The 6334-nt window shown below is 37.1% G+C and overlaps 1 long non-coding RNA gene across 1 annotated transcript in view; it reads left to right on the forward strand.

Annotated features, from left to right (window-relative positions):
* Positions 1 to 3919, forward strand: part of LOC120529654 — a 126294-nt gene extending 122375 nt beyond the window's left edge. Inside the window, exon 6 of the long non-coding RNA XR_005633787.1 lies at positions 3645 to 3919. This is a non-coding gene — a long non-coding RNA (uncharacterized LOC120529654). The remainder of the gene's footprint in view (positions 1 to 3644) is intronic.
* Positions 3920 to 6334: the final 2415 nt, after the last annotated feature.

Raw genomic sequence — 6334 nt, forward strand, 5'->3', positions numbered from 1 at the left:
TTTGCATTACAAGCAGATTACATTGATCAGCGCATCCCGATTCATTTTACCCTCGCAACACCTTAGTTTGAGAAGAAGTATGAAAAAATATGAGGTTAACACAGAAAAACAGATCACCAATTCAAGCTTTATAAATAATCGATTCGCCATCAATAATTGTTTTGGTAAAGCCATCCTCCTTCCATTTTATAATTTTTCCGCCACTAGCCATGATTAAATGAACAGTAAAAAAGTAAGAGCAAAGCGAGGGTGACTTATTTAGGCAGGCATATATATGACAGCAACACTCATGACAATGTCAATCATGGTACGTTATTATTAAAATGTTTCCATTTCTTTTCATTACTTCTTTAACACACTACTTCTCCGCTGCGCTGGGTATTTTGATATATATATATATATATATCATATAATATATGAATGACCTCCAAAGATCGCTGAGACTTTTGATATCATGAACGAGTCTGCAAAAACTGTGGTCTCCTGCCCAGCAAAAGTCGAGCAGCCAGCGCGCGTGCATAGCTGTGCCGGCCTTTGAGACGCTGACTGCGCTTCTGCCTTAAGTCAAAGTGAGCACTTTTAAATTTTTTCATCCTCTCCCTGCGCTATAGCCCAGACAAGTGCAAACACGGGACCCCTTTTCTACACCACGGCAAAATAATATTAAGGCGATTCACACTTTCTTTTGCACGATATACGATTATGAGGTCCTCACCCGGATTATGAAGACACGCACACGAGTAGAGGACTGACAGTGCCATCACAGCCGATTAATGGCGAGGACGTCTCACCAGTCTACACAAGACCCACCGCGACTGTCCCCAAAAGCCGATCATAACGTCAGCGAACACATCTCTCTATACTATATAAAAGAAAAAGGCAACTTTCCTTTCTTTACACCTTTTTTCCTTTGATCCCAAACCAAAGCCTTTCTCGCTTAACACTGCAGAGTTATATATATATATATAGATAGATAGATAGATATGAGAACAACACTCATATCAATGACAAAACAATTACATTAACAATCATGTTACGTTATTTTTAAAATTTTTCCTTTTCTTTTTCGTACCTTCTTTAACACACTACTTCTCCGCTGCGAAGCGCGGGTATTCTGCTAGTACCTTATAAACAGTGGTAAGTCTGGGATATTTGAGGCATTCTGATAAAGGGTACTTATTAATAATACAAAAGGGGAAAGTAGAGCAATATATTTCTCTACCATGACAAAACAATATGTTAGCCACTTTCCAGGATCTAGGCTGACCGACATATAATGATGTCATAGGATCATGTTCAGTCTGTATGATGAACTTGACCGTGTGATTGGCATGTGGTGTGGTTACACAGTCCTTCCGTCTAGAAAGGCATTTTGTAACACTGTATAAGGTGATTTGGAAGCACTATCAACTCTTTAGAATGTTTTTGGAATGTCCAGAATCCTAAGTTACTTCCCCAAGTGAGCTTGATGGTTAATGTAGTTAGATTTTTGAAATACTTCTCCCACTTATGCCAGTGCATTTGCACATTATTGTCCATTGTATTTTGGATCATGTTTTTTCTTAGTGCTTCTATTTTATTGATTTTGAGTTTTTATTTTTTCAGTACTATCTTGATGTTTTAATGCTCATTAATGCAAGCTGGTGCCCACGCTGACTGTATGGAATGAATCAAACTCTTTCAGGCTCTATTGAAGCACTGCATCCAGCTTTTCAGGCTAGAGATAGACCTATGTGTTATTTCTTCTTTTTTCTTTATTGCAAAAATATCCATGTTGCAAAATATTTTTATTTTTTTGTTTTATCCGGTGATGCCTTTCAGGAAGCAACAATATCACCCAAATAAGAAAGTAGGTCTATAAAAGAATAACTAATGAAGAAAAAAAATCTTTAGGAATCTCCAAGTCAAAGTTCTGACTTCAACCCCACAGGAATGCAGTGTTAAAATAAATAGTTCATGATGGACAGCTATAAAATATTACTGAGTTGAAATATTTTACTAAGGAAGAATAGGTCAAGATTCCTTTACAGCAGTCTGAAAGATCTTTCAGCAACGAGAGAAAATATTTGGTGGTGCTTAATCTCTCCACAGTGATGTCTCCGTTTGTGTTGGTAATAAAGTCACACCAACTCAGTCCAGTTATGGCCAGCTGACCTTGCACCTGCCAGACATAATTATGGATTTTTTTTTAAGCATGCCTTGTCCTTTAATGAACTTTATGTGTCCTGCTTAAGAAACACACTCAACATCTGTACATTTTTTTTTTTCGGCAAGCCCAAAACATGCATTTTCAGAAGGATAAAACATTTTTGCATCAGGGCTGGCACCAAGATGAAGAGCATCTGGATGAATTACAAATCCGCAAGTTAACACATTAACATGACACTTTTTTGGTTTAATGACTACCAACTGGTCCAGAAGCTCTGGCTAGATACCCTATCATACCAATTGAACAGTTGCATTAAACAAATTAGACAATGTAAAGCAAACAGTTAAATCATCTGAACTATGTATGTCCATGTTTTCATCATACTAAAATGTGCACACTGGAAAAGCATGGCGACCAGGTGGTTCCAGAGTGCTTTCCCTGCAGCATGTGAGCACGACATGCTGTTTAACTGCACAGGCTCATCAATCTATAAAGTGACCTACAGGTAGACAGAGAAGTATGTGACATTACAAGGCATGGGATGAAATGTTTATTATAATAAATGATTGATGATGAGGTTAATGAATGAACATGGGCCTTCTGAACAAAGTTTTATGGATAAACAAGAGCAATGTGACACTAAGGCAAACAGCCACTACAGCCAGTCTTCTAGCGGTCATATTATGTTTGTATTATTATCATGCAAAATAAGACTACCCTTACTGTTTAGCAAGTTATTGTACCTTTAATATATTATGTGACATCTACTATCACTAATAACTAGTAGGCTGACTAATTTAAGCATATTACACACTATTCATTTTGTGTTTAAACCTCTTGCAATACCATGAACATAGAAACACTGGAGCTAAGCAGAGTTGCTTTGGCATGGAGATAACCAGTACTGAAACATTCAGTATAGAGATCCACAACTGCAGTGAATAAATGTCAACAGACCACTGTAGAACAGAACATGTAAGTTTATGTTAGCAAACTGCTAGACAAAACCTGTAGTGAATGTGGTTCCTCTCTTTTCGTCAGTGATCTGTTACACCTGCATCTTACCACTACCTCCATATTTAACATGTTTGATACTAATCACATACAAAGAAGAACAGAAAATTAAAATGAAAATCGCTCCATCCATAAATTAGCATGACATATGATTGTAGTACTAGGGTGTTGTACTGTGTTAGCCATAAGGGATGTAATGAGAAGTGACACCTTTTATTGGCTAACTAAAAAGATTACAATATGCAAGCTTTTGAGGCAACTCAGGCCCCTTCTTCAGGCAAAATGTAGTATAGGCCTGAGTTGCCTTGAAAGCTTGCATATTGTAATCATTTTATTTAGCCAATAAAAGGTGTCATTTTGCTTGACTTCTCATTACATGGCATGAGATGATGCTAGCTAGCAAAACTGCATTAAAAAGAGAGCACTTACCTTCTCATTTGAAAAGATAATTTTCATTAAAATATTTGTATTTTTTTTTTAGATGACATGTGCTCCACTAATTGTTTAACTTATACTATGGTCAGTTTGGGAAGATTTTTGAGAGAACAGCAGAACAAGCAGAACAATAGTCCCGATGGCTCGCTTTGTGTTTGCGGACCATCATTCAACTGGAAGTTGATTACCCCAGCAGGAAACTGGCAGGTAGTCGTCATAGACATATGTGAGAATGGTCTAAAGGTATGTGCCCTGTTACAATACAATACAATACAGTTTATTTTTGTATAGCCCAAAATCACACAGGAAGTGCCGCAATGGGCTTTAACAGGCCCTGCCTTTTGACAGCCCCCCAGCCTTGACTCTCTGAGAAGACAAGGAAAAACTCCCAAAAAAAAACTTTGTAGGGTAAAATGGAAGAAACCTCGGGAAAGGCAGTTCAAAGAGAGACCCCTTTCCAGGTAGGTTGGGCATGCAGTAGGTGTCAAAAGTAGTGGGTCAATACAATACAATACACAGAACAGAACAATTCCTTAATACAGCATAATAAATTTTAGAAGTACGGTTTAACAGTAGATGGTATGACATAATTAGGTTTGGATATTTTTAGAGTCCTGGAGACCTCATCCATCTAGCTGCCTCCCCATTTGGCCATGCCACGGCTGAAACGTTGCTCCGATGTTCACCTCCCTCACCGGCTTTCTTACCATTACCAGAAGAGCCACTGGTATCATTGGTTGGAGAGCAATTGTTGATGTTGAGAGTGGAAAATGAAGAAGACAACAAGTAAAAAGGCACTCTTTTTTACTCTGTCACCTGCCTTGTACCTGGTGTTGCCAGGATAGACCCCAGCTCCTTGATCTTAAACTACATTAGGTAGATTTGAGAAGGTATGTATGAGGAAAGCAGACATTTGAAGATATAAAAGATCTGCATTTTCAGTCAGAACTTAAAAGGACTACTGTACTTTGCACAGAGATATTGATATTGGTATTGAGGTTAAAATAATAGATTACAACAACATAGTCCGTCTTGAGAGGCGGTGTTATTTCTCTAGAATTATAACTAACAATGCTAGTTTTTCCAGAGTCTTGTTCTCTTCAATTGATCCTCTGGTAAACCCAGGCCATTCAAAGGAATGCCTCCAAAATACTTCCAGTGAAACTTGTGAGGCTTTTGCTGTATTCTTTAATCAAAAAATGAATGATATTAGAAATAATATAGTACATCTCCACAATACTGTTCCTCTTAAACCCCAGTACTCTATTATAAACAAATTCAATTCTTTCACCAGGATATATTTACCTGATTTATATAAAATAATTTCTCAACTGAGACCCTCCATCTGTGACCTTGACCAAATTCTAACGTATTTTTTCAAAGAAGTATCGGACGTGCTAATTGATAGTATTCCCAGACTGTCTTAAAACTGCTGTAGTTAAACCCCTGCTCAAGAAAAATAATCTTGACTCCTCTGCTTTTGAAAATCTTACACCTATTTTTAACCTGCCTTTCTTAAGTAAAATTCTAGAGAAGACAGTCATTATGCAACTTAATGAGCACCTCAATAAACATGCTATTCTTAATAAGTTTCAGTCGGGTTTCAGAACAAATCACAGTACAGAAACTGCACTCATTAAAGTAGTAAATGACTTGCGGGTAAATGCAGACACAGAGGCTGTTTATCTGTTATCATAGATCTGAGCGCCACATTTGAATACCATTGATCATAATATTTTTAGAAATTGCCTTAGTCAAAGGGTGGGCCTGTCTGGCATGTCTTAAATTGGTTTGAATCCTACCTGACAGGTAGAAAATTCTTTGTTGTGGTAATTATACTCTAAAGACACATGATATTCTATATGGTGTTCCACAAGGCTCTATCCTGGGTCTGCTGCTCTTTTCAATTTACATGCTTCTGTTAGGTCAGATTATCTCAGGGCATAACGTGAGCTACCATAGCTATGCTGATGACACAAAACTGTACTTATCAATAGCACCTGATGACTCAGACACTCTTGATTCACTGACACAATGCCTCAATTGTGTTTCTAAATGGATGAATAGTAATTTTATCAAACTAAATAAAGAGAAGACAGAAATTTTAGTGATTGGCAATAATGGATATAATGAGGTTATTAGAAATAAAATTGATGCATTAGGATTAAAAGTCAAGACAGAGGTAAAGAATATAGGGGTAACTATTGACTCTGAATTTGAAATCACATAATCAGATTACTAGGAAGGCATTTTTTCACTTAAGAAATATAGCAAAAGTTAGACCTCTTATAAAATTGCAAGATGCTGAAAAATTAGTTCATGCTTTTGTTTTCAGTCAGCTAGATTACTGTAATGCACTCCTCTCAGGACTACCCAAAAAGACATCAATCGATTGCATCTAGTGCAGAATGTGGCTGCTAGAATCTTAACTCAGAAATGCAAATCTGTGCACATCACCCCAGTTTTGATGTCACTACAGTGGTTACCTGTGTCATTTAGAATTGACTTTAAAATACTGCTTATGGTTTACAAAGCATTAAATAATCTCGCTCCATCTTATATATTATATTTCGGAATGTCTTATACCTTACACTCCAAATCGTAACCTTAGATCGTCAAATGAGTGTCTAATTAGAATTCCAAGAGTTAAACTTAAAAGAAGTGGTGAGGCAGCCTTCTGCTGTTAAGCACCAAAATAGCTTACCAATAGGAATTTGCCAGTCTAATACAGTGGAG

This window comes from Polypterus senegalus, chromosome 1 (genome assembly GCF_016835505.1).
Source record: "Polypterus senegalus isolate Bchr_013 chromosome 1, ASM1683550v1, whole genome shotgun sequence".
NCBI lineage: Eukaryota > Metazoa > Chordata > Cladistia > Polypteriformes > Polypteridae > Polypterus > Polypterus senegalus.